The sequence below is a fragment of the Notamacropus eugenii genome, chromosome 3, assembly GCF_028372415.1.
Source record: "Notamacropus eugenii isolate mMacEug1 chromosome 3, mMacEug1.pri_v2, whole genome shotgun sequence".
NCBI classification, from domain to species: Eukaryota; Metazoa; Chordata; class Mammalia; order Diprotodontia; family Macropodidae; genus Notamacropus; species Notamacropus eugenii.
Window position 1 is genome coordinate 434072106 of NC_092874.1, and position 17389 is coordinate 434089494.

General features: G+C 42.7%; 1 protein-coding gene across 1 annotated transcript in view; it reads right to left on the reverse strand.

Annotated features, from left to right (window-relative positions):
* Window positions 1-6285, reverse strand: part of SLC6A1 (solute carrier family 6 member 1) — a 61580-nt gene extending 55295 nt beyond the window's left edge. The window contains exon 1 of the mRNA XM_072598486.1: window positions 6055-6285. The gene's annotated coding sequence lies outside the window, so the exon portion shown is untranslated. The remainder of the gene's footprint in view (window positions 1-6054) is intronic.
* Window positions 6286-17389: the final 11104 nt, after the last annotated feature.

A 17389-nucleotide genomic window follows, 5' to 3' on the forward strand; every position in this document is an offset into this window, starting at 1 on the left:
CCTCAGACTAACTATATGACCTTGGCAAATCAGTTAACCTTATTAGAATTTGGTTTTCTTATCTGTAAAATGAGAAAATTGAATTAAATGGTCCTTGATGCCCCTCTACCTTCAATTCTATGATCCTATATGTAAAATTCTTTGTAAACCTACAGTGGAAAGTTGGGCAACTAGGTGGTGCAATGGATAGAGTGGAGTCAGGAAGTCCTGAGCTCAATTTCAACCTCAGATACTTACTATCTTGTCTGTTTTACCCTAAACAAGTCACTTAATCTGTGCCTGCCTGTTTCCTCAATTGTAGAATGGTAGTAATAATAGTATCACCTGCCTCCCAGGGTTGCTGCAAGGATCAAATGCAGTATTTCTAAAAACAACAGCAAAAAACAAAAAACAACTACTTAGCACAGTGGTTACTATATAAATTCTTATTCCCCCTTCTCTCTCCTCTAATCATAGAAACTGATGCTTACTACCTGTATGAGTGTGACTTCAGGCAAGTCATTTACCCTCACTAAGCATCCGTATCATCATAGGTAAAACAAAGGGGTTCAATTAGATGGTCTCTAAGGGACCTTCTAGCTCTATGACCTCATGTGAGCTATTGTTCCAACTATTATTAATAAAACACATCAACAGCTCTATCCGCAGAAGCATATAGCTTGTCCCAAGGTCATAACAGCAAACATAGATTTGTCCCTTCCTGGCATGAATGACTCTCTGGAACCTCAAGGCAGCCTGTTCCACTCAGATGCAATTCCACCCCCCTTTGAGAATGCCACAGCCAATCACATGGCAAGTTCTGACCACCTTGTAATTTTCAATTTGCAAGAAATATAAAAATAGACAAATGTTCACTGTAGGCAGCTCAGATCGAATTGGATGCCACTTCATTGTCATATCCGATCAAGTAAAACCAAACTGACCTCTCTGTTCGCTACCATCTATCTTATCCACGGGAAATTGATTCTCAAAAACAGTAATACTCTTTAGAAAATCATAGATGGGTACAACCCTCCCATATTTGATGACATCTTCTTTGGAATAGATAAGCACGGCAAGAACTCACATTTATGTTTTGAAGCTTATAAATCAATTTCACCACAATAACTCTGTGAAGCAGATTGTGCAAAGGAGGAAATGGAGCCTCTAAAAAGTCAAGTGAATTGCTCTGGTACTACAAAGCTAATAATTGTCAGTCAGAATTTGAACTTATGTCTCCCGACACTCTTTTCACCACACTATACCGTTTCCCTGCTATGTAGTGAGAAGCAAGATCAGTATGATTAAGTTACTTGAGGGCAGAGATAATTTTTCCTTTTGGTTCTGTAGTCCTAGAGCCTAGCGCACTGCCTTGTACATAGTAGGTAGTCATTGGGTTAGATTGGATTATGTGTATACAAAATTTGGAACTGGATCTCTGAGAGCCTATGAAAAGGGATCGGAGATAGGGATAGGGGAAGGGGAAACAAATCACCTCTTAAGTCCTGTCCACATCAAATTCTAGGAGTCTATAAGTTGAAGGGGTCACTGTACGGTTTGTTTTAAAGACTACTTATACAGCATTAAACAATATTGTGCTGTTTGCCATCAACACTGAAGATCCATAGGATCATAGGAATTAAAGCTAGAAGGACATTTAGAGATTATCTAGTCTAATCCCCTATTTTGAGAGGTGAAGAAATTGAGGTTGAGAGTCAAGTGATTTGGTTTGGGTTTCAAGGATAGTAAATTGCACAGCTTTTATTTGAACCCAGGTTTTCTCACTTCAAATTCAGTCTTTCCCCACCACATCATGTAGCTGTTCTTGATTACACGGGTTTATTATATATTGTAAGAATGGAGGCAGTCCTACAATATACAAACTTGCCCCGTGACTTGACAACCAGTTATATAATGCCAAGCTACACTCCATTTATTGTAATAACTCTCCTTTGAAACATACCTGTCATCCCCATCTCTCCTCTCAATTAATTCATCAACAAAATGGCTCATCCTTCAGATAGCTGGACTGCTGCTCCCTTAACCCTGGCTCATGTCAATGCAGCCGTCTTCTGGACCACATGTTAGTGACCCCAATAGCCACCCTGCTCCTCTATTGGTTTCCCAGGGAGGCAGCAAGAAAGCAGTTGAAAATGGTGTGGGGTCTGTCTGAAAGCTACTTTGGCTACAGGCTCTAGGAAGCCCTTTTTTTGGCTCCATTTTTGCACTTAGCACTTACAGCTTTTTCCCCCTGTAATGCACCAATTCATTCCAATTACCTCTGGAGAAAGGGAAGTGCAGGCAAAAGCCTGAAGGACTAGGGAGTAGGAGCCAAATCCACAGAGGCAGTTGAAGAGGCACTGCCATGGGTTGTGATTAACAAGCCATTCAAGCTAGCAAAAAGAGGAACTGCTGTTCATTCCACTCAGAGTCAATGCTGGGCTCTTTCATCACTAAAAGAAATGTGTCTCTCTACACTATATTATGGGCAGAGAAAGGTTTGGGACATCCTACATGGTTGAACTAGGAGGGTAGTTTGGGCACCATACAACCAGACATAGAGATGTCTGCTGATTTCTCTATTAGGTTAGGTTGTTTAGGGGAGTGAAGTGGTCCTAACTCAATTCAGCACCATGGCTGCAGCTGATGAGTGGATGTACATAGTGGTTTTGTCATTGCCTCCCCTTCGCTGAGGCATCAGAGTTCATTTACCATCTTGAAGGACCAAAGAGCAGGTGGACAGTCATTGATTTAAGGCCAGTTTTGAATGTCAGCCACCTGTCCTTTCTGGGGTCAGTAGATATGATCAGCAATATGGTCATGTAAAGATGATTGGAAAAGAAGGTGACCCCACTTTGTCTTTGGCTATTCTAGAATAGAAATCCCACCCATTAGACCAAACTCCTTGAGTGCAAGGACTGAGGTTTTGTTTGTTTGTTTGCTTGTTTTGTTTTGATTTTTGCCTTTCTTTGTATCCCTAGTGCTTAGCACAGCTCCTTGTATATAGTAGGTATTTGATAAATTCTTGTGGTTGTTGACTTGTTGATTTCATCTTTGACTGTTCCTGAATGGTGAGCCCATTTTATCTTGAGTTGGGCTATTTTCAGCTACCTTCTCTATGAAAGTAATAATGGATATGGGATTGCTGGTTGTGCTGAATAGAACCCAAAAGGCAGCTGGAGTTCCAAAGAATTTGACATTCAGCTCATAATCCATGTATAAGCAAGGAGGAAGCTGAAAGAGACATTTCCCAATTCTGACTGGCTCAGGATGTCTGTGCTATGAAGCTAAACGACGAAGAAGAACCCTTCTTTATGCAATGCCAAATAGATAGGCTGACCTTTGTTCTAGACTAGATTTTATGTTGAACTTGAGACATTTATGAGATCTTTATAAACAGCATCCAAGAATGTTGCTTTAATGCATAAGAATGGACTTCAGGATTAGAAGAGACCTTGGAAATCATCTGGTGCAAGTTCCTTATTATAAAGGGATGGTTCAGAGATGAATACTGACTTGTTCAAGGTCACACCTCTAGTGAGTAGCAGATCAGGTCGTCCAGTTCCTATTCTAGTGCTCTTTCCACTCCTAACAAAACCCTCTGAAAGCACATTCCCTTCATTTTACACCATGAAATTGCTGATATAGGATACCATCAGAGGTAGTTATCAATAGTAATCTGATTTTAGACTCATTTTGAGGAGATATTTGGAGAATTGAGTTTTGTTACAAACATCAATAAGAGACTTACAGTCTCATACATCTTATTGTCAGACAATGACTGAGCACTCACTGTGCCTGGCATTGCATGGTATGTTTCCCTGGAGGTAGAGTTGGAGGACCCCCAGGGGAATTGCTATTTACATTACCTTGATACATTTATTGTTGGATTCTCCTGTTTCCCTTTGTAGACTAGGTTTTTTTTTCCATTGCCCCCTATCAGAATCTAGCAAGCACTCCCTGATGCTTGGGAAACAGCATTTTTTTTCATCCAGATTTGGGGAAGTCCTTGCATCTTGCTAACTATCTGTCCAGCAGGGAGCAGGCAAAGCTCTCAAAATTGTACGATCTACTCCTCTGGGGTGGGGAGAAGTTCTTTTCTCTCCCCTACTTCTTGGGGCTGCTTAGCAGGGTCTTATTTCAATTCACCTGCGAAGCCGCAGCCTGGGCTGCTGTTCCTCTCAGAAACAAGTTGCCCTGTATTCTTTGTCCACACCACTGCCACTGGACCTGCCGTTTGTCCTCGCGCCCACCATGAATTCAGCTCTTGGCTCACAACCTCCCTTTGTTTTCCTCTCACGGTTTTTACATGACTATCGCCTCAACCATTTTTCCGTGTTTGTTACTAGAAATGCCAATACACATGCCCCAATCTTCGACTTCTAAGGTCAAGGTCATCTTACTGCCCCAAATCTGGATAATGCAGGATGGTCAGATTCACATCTGCTTAGGGAAAAACGGGATGGAAATTGACCATTTTCTTGGCTCCCATGGCCTGAGGCAGCAAAGGTTCCCTTCCCCCCCCCGCCCCCTACATTGCCCAGAATAAGAAAATTGTTCTTGTTCTTTGTAGACTCCCCAAGGGATCATTTACCTAAAATTCTCGGCTGACCTCTTTTGTGGGTCTGAGGTCCCCCCTTTCCCCTGTGGCCTTGGGGGGGGGGCGTTCTCCGTCAAATGCTTGAACATTTATTTTTGAAAAAGTTAGCAACAAAAGAAAATGTTTTCAATACATAATTAGTATATACATTTGGATCTCTTCTCTCCCCCAACCTCCTTCATTTCGAAAAAGCAGTGACAGACCAAGAGGGAGATTCAGAACAAGAACCTGCGATTCAGACGTTCACTTACGAAGATTTGCTGCTCTGGAATTCTTCAAGACAAAAGACTCGGAGCTTTCTGGTTTGGAAGCTTAACCAGAGAACAAGACTAGTAAAAGGTTGATCTCCTTATGGGGCAGGACTTTGTAGCGGAGGAAAATAAACCAAAAAACCAGTTTTCATTTCTAATGAAAATGTCGCCAGACCAAAAGCCAGTCCTTGCAATTCCCCTTTGGGCTTGACAGGGGTGCAAAGACAGAGAGGGGGGCGGGAGGTGGTGGCGGCGGAGGCAGCGGTCATACAAGAAAAAGGTTTCTGAGGAAAAATATGCTTTTGGACTTTGTACATCTCCTTCCTTGACCCAAACCTAGAACTCATTTGAAATACCTCAAGACTACTCGTGTGATACAAGTCAGACGCAACTGTTACACACGGAGATGACCCAACAGTAGCCCACAGGTAATACAACAGCTGTACTCCAGAGCATCTGTAACACAAAGCTAACCCATCGGAAAGACCTTCGAACCTCCGTTTGCAAGGACCCCAGAGAGAAAGCTGGGCTTCTTTTGCTTAGCCAACCCGAGTAGGGGTTCAGAGTCTTAGATTCCAGACGACCTCCAGGCTACTAGTCCCCGGAAGAATAACTGGGATGGGGGGGAGGGGGTGTGCTGTAAGGGAAGGGTCGGATCACGGGGATAGTGGGAGGGCAGATTTGGGAGGGAAGGCTTTGGAGGAAATCGTACAGAGCCCAGCTCCAACAGAGTTGGGACTTGGGTTGGGAAGGGGAAGCAGTTAGCCCCCAAATCCTTGGTAGGGTGGAAAATGGAATCAGAAGCCTCGAAGAGATCCAGTCTCTCTCTTCCAGTTGCCGGGGGATCCGGGGGGTGTTGCACGACATTCTTCCCAAATTCTCTAGGAAGGACCCCTGTTCAATTTAGAAGGTTGGTGGGGGAAAATAGGCAGCGGGGCAGACCTTCCCAGTTCCAGTCTCCCAACGCAGTCTCCCTAAACCCCTCGAAGCTTTTCCCTGTTTCTTACCCCTAATTCTTGCACTTCTTCCCCCCCACCCTTGGAGGACACCCCCCCTCCCCCCAATCGAGTTCTTTGGAATAGGAAAACGTAAGGTTCAGCTCCAGAGCGAGGCTGCCCACACTCTCCCGGCAGGACAGAGCTGAGTCCCGGGCAGTCACGCCTACGTTCCCCCGTACCCCCTCCTGGAGCATAGAACCCCAAACTAGACAGCCAGCCTCCCTACCTGCGGCCGGGACCAGGGCCGGGGCCGGGATGGGACCTGGCCGGGCCGGGACTGCGTTCCTGGGACAGCTGGAGGAGGCGCATGGGCCAATTAGGGCTTCGTTCTGTCCGCTCCGCTCTGCTGAGCTGCGCCGCGCTGCCCAGAGCCAGGCAGCACCGTTCTAATCATTCGCTCCTGCTTCACTCTTCTCCTCACTCTTTCGCTCGGTCGCTCTCTCTCTCTCTCTCTCTCTCTCTCTCCCAAGCCGCGCAGCTAGCAGGAGGAGGGGCGCTAGAGCTGAGGCTCACTGCCCAGAGAGGCCAACGGGGGGCGGGGCTGGGCCGTAGTCGGCCAACCCCTTTTCTCCTTTCTCTCCTCCCCTCCCCTCCAGCGCAGTGTTCCTCAGTAGAGCGCTCCCTTCCTCTCTCCCTCTCGGCCTCCCTCCTTTCCTTCCTCCCCTTTTCTTCCTTTTCTCTTCTCTTCTCCCTCCCCCCCCATCTCTCTCTTTCTCTCCATATCTTTCTCTCTCTCTGTCTTCCTTCTTCCTCTCTCTCCTCGCTGTCTCCATCCGCTCGTCCCTCTGTTCTCCCATCGTTCTTTCTCTTTCTTTGCTGCTTTTCTATCGACTTCTCTCTCTCTTCCCATTTCTTTTTCCCACACTTCTCTTTTTTATCCCTTTTCCTTTCTCTTTCTTCTATAATTTTCTCCCTCTTCCTTTTTCATTTCTCCCGATCCTTTTCTCTCTCGTTTCTTCGCTGTTCCCCCCGTTCCCTTTCCCTCCTCTTCCTCTTACACCTGTAATTTTCCTCTCTCTTCATCTCTACTCCCCTTCCATTTTCTATCCGATATTCCCTTTTCGATTCGCTATTCTCCTCTACCTTTCTCCTTTTTCTTCCTTTTCGCTTCCCTCCCACCATTACCTCTTCTATCTTTCTTTCCCCCTCCTCTTCCCTCCCGTTTCTGTGTTTCCCTCTTTCTTATTCCCTCTCCTCTTCCCTCTTACTCAAATCTTTGGCCTCCCTTACCTTCACCTTGCCTAGGGATCTCGCCAGGAGATGTCCAAATACCTGGGCTCTTTATTTCCCTGAAGCTGGTGTCAGGGGCTTTATATTTGAATAGCCAAAAATACCTGGAGGTGGAAGCAAGGGGTAGTGGTGGTGAGAGAAATGAAGAGAAGCATAGTCTAACGTGTATCGTGTATCGGAGTTGGGGAGAGGGAGTCCTGCGGGACCCAGAGAGGTAGCCTTTCTCTCTTGTCTCCAGAGGTAGAAATAATAAAGTGCTAGGACTCGAGGAAGTGGTGCATGTACACGTATTTGTGTCAGACAAATGTCTCAGGCTGGGGGGCTCCTCTTGTTCCAGGGACCCCAATGATTCTGTTCAAGGTCTCAGATTCCCATCCCTTCTAAAGACCACTCTCCAAGACAGATGTTTATTTATTTATTTATTGAGAGAGAGAGAGAGAGAGAGAGAGAGAGAGAGAGAGAGAGAGAGAGAGAGAGAGAGAGAGCTAACTTGTACTCTCCTGGAATGCTTTAACAGCAGCACTGCCTAGAGGCAAGCACCTGAATGAGTCTCTTGGTCCCTTCTAGCCTGCAAATTGTACAGACTGAAGATTGTTCTCCTAGGTTTCCCATCACCCTGAACCAAATGGACAGGACTAAGGCAGAGAGAAGTAATTTCACAGAACAGGGTCAATGTAATGGGCACCCCAAAAAGCCATTTTGCATTACAAATTACAGATGAGTCAGCAGAAGGGGCTGCTTTGTGAGCATTCTGCTTTTGGAGCCCTTGATGCTTAATCTACCCAAAGCAAATCTGTGTCTCATCTTCACCACGTTCTGTTTATTGCCCAGTCCCACCAACTTTTTAGTAGTGCTAGACTCTTGGAAGAATAACCCACCCCTCTTATTTCTTGACCACTTTCTCATTCTACCACTCCCCCTTCAAGTGTTCTTCTGAAGCACTAAGCAAGGTTGGAAAACTTGGCCTCCTATGTTTGTATCTGTCCATCAGATACTTTGACCTTGTGCTACAACACAGGTGTCACCACAAAATAAACACAGAGGTACTTTGGAGAACAGGCTTTTCTGGCAATAAAATATGCACTTTTATTAAAAGTATTAATTTTTATGCATCTCATTTTGAGTACCTCCTCCCCCCACTCCCCAAGCATCTGTCTTCCTCACCTATTGCTGGGTCTGACTAAAGGATCCCAATAACTTTTAAATTTCCCAGATCAACAGTCTCCCATATGAGCTCCAAGGGATCTTGGAGATTGTCTGATCCAACCACCTCCTACCATGCCTTACATAGGAAGCTTCCAAGAAAGAGGCAGTAAACTGGCTCAATACCATACAAGAAACCAAGCAAACAACAAACATTTCTTTGGAGATTACTGTGTGCCAGGCAGTATCTTAGGCTCTGGGGATACAAACAATCCCTATCCTCAAGGAGCTTACGTCTTACGGGTTGGGGAGGTCATAGATATAGCAGACACTCAGATAATTAAATACCAAGCAATACAAAATAAATAGAAAATAACTAGGGAGGGCAACCAGGAAAGGACTCATTCCAAAGGTGCCATTTGAGCTGAACCTTGACAAGGATTAGGTCTTGCAAGAGGAAGAGGTGAGGATGGAGAATATTCCAGGTATGGGGGAGAACCTGTGCAAATGGAGAGGAAGAGGGAGATAGTGCATCATATATAGAGTATAGATCAACAAGATCATTTCAACTTTATTTTTTAATTGGCAGCTAGGTGGTGCAGTAGATATAACATTGATCCTGGAGTCAAGAAGACCCGAGTTTAAATCCAGCCTCAGACACTTACTAGTTGTGTGACCTTGGCCAAGTCAAGTCATCTGCTATGTGTCTCAGTTTCCTCAACTGGAGTTTGGGACAGTAATAGCACTCATCTTTCAAAGTTGTTGTGAGGATCAAATGAGATAATATTTACCAAATGCTTAGAACATAGTAAGAACTATATAAATGTTAGCTAGTATTGATTACATTTTTTCAGTGAACAAACATCCTTTCCCCCAAAGAAAAACAACTCTTCTAGCAAATACTTGTATTGACTTATGATGGGTGATGTGTATTATTACCCTGGAAAGAAAGACTAGGCCAGATTGTGAAGGGCTTTAAATGTCCAACAGAAGAGTTTTATATTTTAACAGAGGCAGTTGGGAGCCATCGAAGTTTCCAGAGGAGGAGAATGACATGTTGGCTTCTGCTTTAGCAATATCAGTTGCCCCTGCCCCACACTGCACAATGTTAGAGGCCACCGTGTCCCTTGATCCCTCCTCTTACTCCTAACACTCTGATAATTGTTTCTTCTGATCTAACAAATTCCCAGGCACTATCCCTCTAATCCTTACAATTCAGACTCACTAGCTTTTAAGGCAAACAAAGTAAAACAAAGCAAAAAACTTCTTTTCCTCTGTGACCTCTACCCAAGCCCTCATTCCTATTTAGTAGCCCCAACATTCTCAGTCCCTATTCTCTTTTGCTTTCCCCTTCTACTATGACTTCTGAGTCATCTTCTTTATAATTAAGAAACTTTCCTTCATCTTGAATCTCCTTCTTTTCCACTATTTCCATCCAGTGTTCACAAAAACCTGACTTTCTCGAGAAGACCTTACCCCTTGCCAATCACTTGGGCATTTCTCTCATGCCAGTAGAAGCTGGCTTCCCTCACTCTAGTGGACCACTAGAGTATTCTACTTCTACAACCTCCTTGATACCATCTCTCAGCAATTTCTCCTTCATTCGGGTTCATTCTGGTTCATTCTATCCATCAGGAAACTCTGCTTAGACTATTGTTACTGTCACCTACTAGCTTCCACCTCCCTCTTTCTCTTCTTGTATTATACTTGTCTTACAGTCTTCTCCCAAACTGAACCCTCATCTTTGTCCATTTAGTTATTGATTCTGATGACCCTTCAAACACTCTGACCTCCCAGGTCTCTAACCTTCTCCTCTGTGTTCAGCCTCCCGTGGGAGTGGTCACAATCTTGAACCCTGAAATTCCCTTCTCTGAGTCTAAACTGCTGCACTTCTTTCTCTCTCTCTGAAACTTCTTCATCATTCCTATGACTTTAGGTTCTTGGGGTTCTGGTCCATCAACATTGGTCTGGTTTCATTTTCCTCCCTTTTGTAGTCTTGACGGCATTATTAACCAATTCAGTTTTACTTTACATATATGTCCCTTGTTTTTTCACCCTGTCATTCATGCCTTACAACTTTTCAACTTCATATTGGGTCTTTTAACTCCATCTACCTTCTCCACTCCTACTCCCATGATGCTAAACACTGCTGGAGGAAATCATACAACTGCAACACATTCATTCTAAAACCATGTTCGCTTAATACCACTGGATCTTTATTGCTGTGTGGCAAATACTTTAGCTGAATCTGATCGATTCTTTATCAAACACCTCTCAGGGATTCTGCCAAATCTTTTTTTCTTATAGACCCAATGCCAGCCCCATTCCTATCATTTAGTAAAGGATCTAATCTTCTTTAGTGAAAAAAAATTGAACTCAACTATGGCAAATTCTCTCATTTCCCTTAACCATTCAGTCAGTCAGGTACCAAGCATTTAGTGAGCACTTTCTGTATATCTGTCACTGCACCATAATGTCTCTATCTTCACCAACCTATGGCTTGCTTGAGCCTCAGGGAAGAAGGTGACCCTGTCTTTGCCAAGACTAACCCCTATACTTGTAGTCTGGATTCTATCCCTTTCTGTCTCCTCTAGGCTATTGTTCTATTGATAATCTCCCCCATTCTACCTTATCTTCAAATGATCCCTATCTTCTAGCTCTTTCCTAATTGCCTTCTGGCTCTGTTTCCTTTTCCTTTCCTTTCCTTTCCTTTCCTTTCCTTTCCTTTCCTTTCCTTTCCTTTCCTTTCCTTTCCTTTCCTTTCCTTTCCTTTCCTTTCCTTTCCTTCCTTTCCTTTCCTTCCCTTCCCTTCCCTTCCCTTCCCTTCCCTTCCCTTCCCTTCCTTCCCTTCCCTTCCCTTCCCTTCCCTTTCCTTTCCTTTCCTTTCCTTTCCTTTCCTTTCCTTTCCTTTCCTTTCCTTTCCTTTCCTTTCCTTTCCTTTCCTTTCCTTTCCTTTCCCTTTCCTTTCCTTTCCCTTTAAACCTACAGCACTCTGAAACTCGGACGCCAATGGGCCCCTGTCCAAGGGCTCTTCTGGACCCTCCTAGCTTTAGAGTGTTTATCAATAGTAACTGTTGCTGTTTCCCTCCCATCCTAATGTCTTTCTTTTTCTTGGCTTCATTAAAGGGGCCATGCCCTGGCTACTTCTTAAACAGTTCTATTCAATGAATGGACATTACCTCACCCTAAGTGAGTACCTGCAAAGACCCTGGGTCATCTCCAGTCATCCTGATAAATATCTGGTCACTGGATTCAGATGGCTCTGGAGGAGAAGTGTGGCTGGTGACCTGCACAGCCCTCCCTCACTCAAAACAAAGTCAAGTGCAAGTCATGTCATCATTTCTCTGATGGTATGGTCTTCTTTGGCAACAAGAACAAATACAAACACATTCAGATCTCCTCCACTTTTATCCCCTCAAACGATTGCTCATTGTCTCTGTCTCCTCCTTTATCACATCATTGCCTTTACTTCCTCAGCAGCTCATTCATTCACTGGTCTCTTGCAATCAGGCTTCCAACCCCACCATTTTACAGAAATCACTCTCTCAAAGGTTACCAGTGATTTCTTAATTGCTAAATCCAGTGGCCTTTTCTAAATCTTTCCTCCCTTGATCTTTCTTCACTTTTTGATACTGTAATCCCCTTCCTCCTCCTCCTAGACACTCTCTCTTCCCTTTACTTCCTGACCTAAGCCAAGCCGAGATGGCTTCATTGTAGGCCAGGTTACTCTGGCCTTTCTTGGCAGCATGAAGAAGGGAGGGATGGGGCTGCTACAGTTTTTGTAGGTATTAATTCTGGCTCATGTTGGTTCACAGTGTGGTAAAAACTCTTTCAATCCACCGTGATGGGAAGCAGTGCTTTTCTGTTCTCCAGATCTGCTGTTTGCTTTAGTGATTGTTTAGGGAGGAAGGACAGAATAGAAAAGGAATTTCCATAGATGTTAATGGCGGCTCATCCAGAAAGATCATTACTCTAGTGTTCTCTGTCATATTTACCTGCTTTTTGGATATCCTCATATGAATTTATCTTGTTATTATTTGATATTATTCTATCCCTTTTAATATTTTCTATTCAGTTGAACTCCTCTTGGATATTCTCTCCTACCTGGATGTGTTTGTCACTTTTCTCCTGGTTCTCCTTCTATCTCTCTGACTGCTTCTTCTCAATCTGCTTTGCTGGTTCCCTCATTTCTTCCAGAGTTCTTCCCTGAATTTTCTCCTCTTTCTCTCTTCTTTCCCTTGTTGCTCTCAAAACTTCCATGGGTTCAGTTATCACCTGTAGTTGACTCCCATGATGATATTTACTCATAATCTTCTCTCCTGAAATGAAGTATCTTTATCTTCAGGGATATACTGGAGAAACTCTAACTGGTTTGTGAGAGAGAATTGTTAAATTTTCAGTGTGAGAATTTATACCTTGGAAATCAGCAATCACTACAATTCAGGTATTAATTTATTTAGTAAAATTAATAAACAAAATTGCATGTATAAATTTTTTGGGGGGAGACCTTGGTTGTTGAACATTAACCTGTGTTGGTCTATAAATATTGCTTAAGTTCCATAGAAGACTCAGGAAATAAAACCATCACCAGGAAATAAAGCCATCAGGAGGCTGTAGACTGATAATAATAATAGTAAGTAACATTTATATATGCTTTGGGTTTTGTGAAACACTCTACATCCTTTCTTTCATTTGAGCCTTACAACATCCCTGCATATCTCTGACTTTCTCCTGGACATCTCTACCTATATCTTAAATTCAATACTTTCAAAATTAAGCTCATCATCTTCAAGTCCCCCACCCCCACCCCATCCTTCTCCATACTTCTCTCTTTCTGTTGAGCATATCACTATCCTCCTAGTAATTCAAATTCAGATTTTGGAGTCAGTGACTTTTCTTTCTCGCCATCAGTCTGGTATCTCCTCAGTTGTCAAGTCCTTTTGATTTTTCCCTCCATAATATCTTGTTTATCCATCTCCTCTCATTTCCCACTGAAAGTTTCCTAGGATATTGTAACAGCCTCCTAAGTGATGTCCGTGACTCTAGTTTCTCCCTTCTCCAATCCATTCCCTCTTCCTGCACAGCTGCCAAATAATCTTCCTCAGGTACAGATTTGACTATGTTTGACTTCCTCACTCAAAAACAATCAAAGGCTCCCTTTTGTTCCAGGATAAAATTCAAATTCCTCCACATGGCATTTAAAGCCCTCCACCATCTGACTCCAGTCTTTCACATTGTTTTCCTTCATGTCTTGTTGGTTCCAGGCAGACTTCACCACTAGCTGTTCCTTGAACTTGATCTCTCATTTCCCACTTCTGTACAAGCCATTCCTGACACCTGAAATGCACTTCCTCTTCATCTGGTTTTTCAGATTCCTTATCTTCCTTCAAGGTTTAGCTCAGCTCAGATGGTCCTTCCTTTAGAAAGTCTATCTATCCTGATCCCAGCAGTCAATACTCTCTCCTTGCACACAGTTCCCTAAAGCACTTTGTCTGAATCTCTCCTTTCCCCCCTTCTCTACTTTGTATCATACTTACCTGTGTACCTTTTGGATCCTCCTGCTCCCAGAGGATGAAAACTCCTTAAAGGCAGAGATTGAGTTATTTTTCTTTTTCTATCCTCAGTGCCTACTGTATGTTCTTGAAGATAAGCAAGTGTTTAACAAATGCTTGTTGAATTGAATTAAGTTAAAATAATTACCTTTCTGAATTCTCTCCCTTGCTCTCTTTTTATCTTCTGCCTTTACCTTCTAACTAGGTGTTCTTTAATCCTCATCTTTCTGCTCTTTCTTCTCCCTATTTATACCTGTGGAAAGCTTGCCCATCTGTGGATTTCACTACGATCTCTGCCTAATATTGTCAACTCTCACATCTATGTTTCCAGTTCTAATTTCTCACCAGAATGTCAGCTCCTTTTTTCCAGAAATCTAGAAGAATTTTTTGAATAGATGTCAATCTCATTGCAAGTCCAAACAGAACTATCATTTACTTAGGACCTACTATGTGTTAGGCATTGTACTAAGCACTTTACAAATATGATCTCATTTGATCCTCACAATGATCCTAGACAGGAGGTGCTATTGTTAGCTCCATTTTACAGATAGTGAAACTGAGGCAAAAATTTAAGTGACTCAGCCAAAGTCGCAGCTTGATCTGAGGCTAAATTTGAACTCAGGTCTTCATGACTTTAGGATAAGTGCTCCATCCCCTGCACCACTTAATGGCCTCATGTTTAAAATCATCGTTGCCATAATCTTCAACCTTGTTCCCTTTTCCAGTTTTCCCATTTTCTTTTTCAATGGTGCACAGATATTCTTCCAGATTTCCAGGTTCAAAACATCAGAATCAGTGTTCTCTCTTTCATTTCCCATGCTGAATTAATCATCAAGTTTGCCCAATTCTTTTCATGAACTGTCTCTTTCTCTTTCCATGAGATTTGAGAATGAATGAATGTCAAAAGCATTTATTAAATGCTTACTGTGTGACAATCATTGTGCTAAGCACTGGGGACACAAATATCAAAAAAAAAGTCTTTGATCTCAAGATGCAGGCGGCATATAAAACAATGGGGGAACTGACATATAACATAAATAAATATATAGAAAATGTAGCTGAAAGTAATCTGAAATACAAAGGCATTAAGCAGTTGGGGAACTGACAGAATCCTCCAGTAGAAGATGGGATTTGAACTGAGTCTTCAAGGAAGCTAAAGAAACTGAAAGGGAGGTGATGTGGTAGAGCACTCTGCAAAGGCATAGAAACAGGAGATAATGTCATGGCAGAAGGACTGCAAAGAGACTTGTGTAGCTGTATGATAGAGTTCTTGGATGGGGAAGGAGTAAGGGGTATCAAGACTGGAAAGGCAGAAATTGGTCAGATCTTTATATTTGGCCTTGAAAGGAATAGAGAGACACTGAGAAGGGAGGTGAGATGGTCTGAGCTATATTTCAGAACAGTCACCATCAGCTAAATGGAACATGGATTGGAATGGGAAGAGACTTGAGGCAGGGAGATTAGTTAGCAGCTATTGCAATAATCAGGATGAGAGGTGATGAAAGTCTGAATCATGGATGTGGTTGTATGAGTAGAGAGAGATGCTCACATATGAGCAATAGTAGTTAGTCAGTCAATACACATTTATCAGACACTTAATTTGTGCCAGGCACTGTGCTAAGCACAGGGGATACAAAGAAAAACAAAAGAAAATTCCTGCTGTCAAGGAGCTCATGCTCCAATGGGGAGGACAAAATGTAAACAACTATGTACAAACAAGATATATACAGGATGAAGATATAATCAACAGAGACAAGGCTCTAGCATTAAGGGGTTTGGGGAAAGACTTCTTGGAAGAAGGTGGGATTGTGGCTGAGCTTTGAAGGAAGCCAGGGAAGTCAGGAAGTGGAGATGAAGAGGCAGAGAATTCCAGGCACAAGGGACAGCCAGTGAAAATGCCCCAAAATAGTTTGTAAAAGTAGAAATGACAAGATTTGGTGATGGAATGGATATATGTAGGAGTGTGAGTAAGGAATCAAGAATAACACTGAGGCTGTGAGACTGCATGACTGGGAGGATGGTGGTTCCCTTGACAGTAATTGGGTAATTCAGAAGGAAGGAGGATTTAGTGGAAAAGATAATTAATTCTGTCCTGTACATGTTGAATTCAGGATGCATACTGGACATGCAAACTGATCTCACTTTGGTGACTTTCTGTAGCACATATTTCAGGGGCAACAATTAATTAATATGTTACTATACTAGGCTCCAGATATCAATGTGTTAGGGTGATAATTCCATGATAATGAAAAGTTCTTTTTAGGAAAGACATTGACAATGTGGAAAGTGTCTAGGAAAAAGCATATAGAATAGTAAAGGGGACTGGAAATCATGTGGATTTAGTCAGAGAGCTTGAATTCAAATCCTAGTTCTGGAACTTAATATCTGTGTCACCTTGGATTAGTAACTTGATCTCTCTAGACCTCAGTTTCCCTATCTGTAAAATTAGGGGACTGTACTAGAATATCTTTTAAGGTCTCTTGTACCTCTAAATCTACTACCCTTTCTTTTGTATTCAAATTTATTTATTGAAGTTTTTAACATTCATTTCCACAAAATTTTGGGTTCCAAGTTTTCTCCCCATTTCTCCCCTCCCCCCAGCCCAAAACTCCAAGCATTCTAATTACCCCTATCACCAATCTGCCCTCCCTTCTAACATCCCTCCTTTCCCTTATCCCCATCTTCTCTTTTGTCCTGTAGGGCAAGATAACTTTTTATACCCTATTACCTGTATTTCTTATTTCCTAGTTGTATGCGAGAACAATACTCAACAGTTGTTCCTAAAACTTTGAGTTCCAACTTCTCTTCCTCCCTCCCTCCCCACCCATCCCCTTTGGGAAGGCAAGCAATTCAATATAGACCATATCTGTGTAGTTTTGCAAATGACTTCCATAATAGTCGTGTTGTGTAAGACTAACTATATTTCCCTGGATCCTATCCTGCCCCCCATTTCTTCTGCTCTCTCTTTTGATCCTGTCCCTCCCCAAGAGTGTTGACTTCCAATTGCTCCCTCCTCCCACTGCCCTCCCTTCTATCATCCCTCCCCACCCTACTTATCCCCTTCTCTCCCACTTTCCTGTATTGTAAGATAGGTTTTCATACCAAAATGAGTGTGCATTTTATTCCTTCCTTTAGTGGAATGTGATGAGAGTAAGCTTCATGTTTTTCTCTCACCTCCCCCCTTTTTCCCTCCACTGAAAAGTCTTTTACTTGACTCTTTTATGAGAGATAATTTGCCCCATTCCATTTCTCCCTTTCTCCTCCCAAAATATTTCTCTCTCACCCCTTAATTTCATTTTTTAAGTATATGATCCCATCCTATTCAATTCACCCTGTGCTCTCTGTCTCTGTCTCTGTCTCTCTCTATGTGTGTGTGTGTGTGTGTGTGTGTGTATGTGTGTGTGTAATCCCACCAACTACCCAGATACTGAAAAAAGTTTCAAGAGTTACAAATATTGTCTTTCCATGTAGGAATGTAAACAGTTCAACTTTAGTAAATCCCTTATGATTTCTTTTTATTGTTTACCTTTTCATGTTTCTCTTGATTCTTGTGTGTGAAAGGCAAATTTTCTTTTCAGCTCTGGTCTTTTCATCAAGAATGCTTGAAAGTCCTCTATTTCATTGAAAGACCATTTT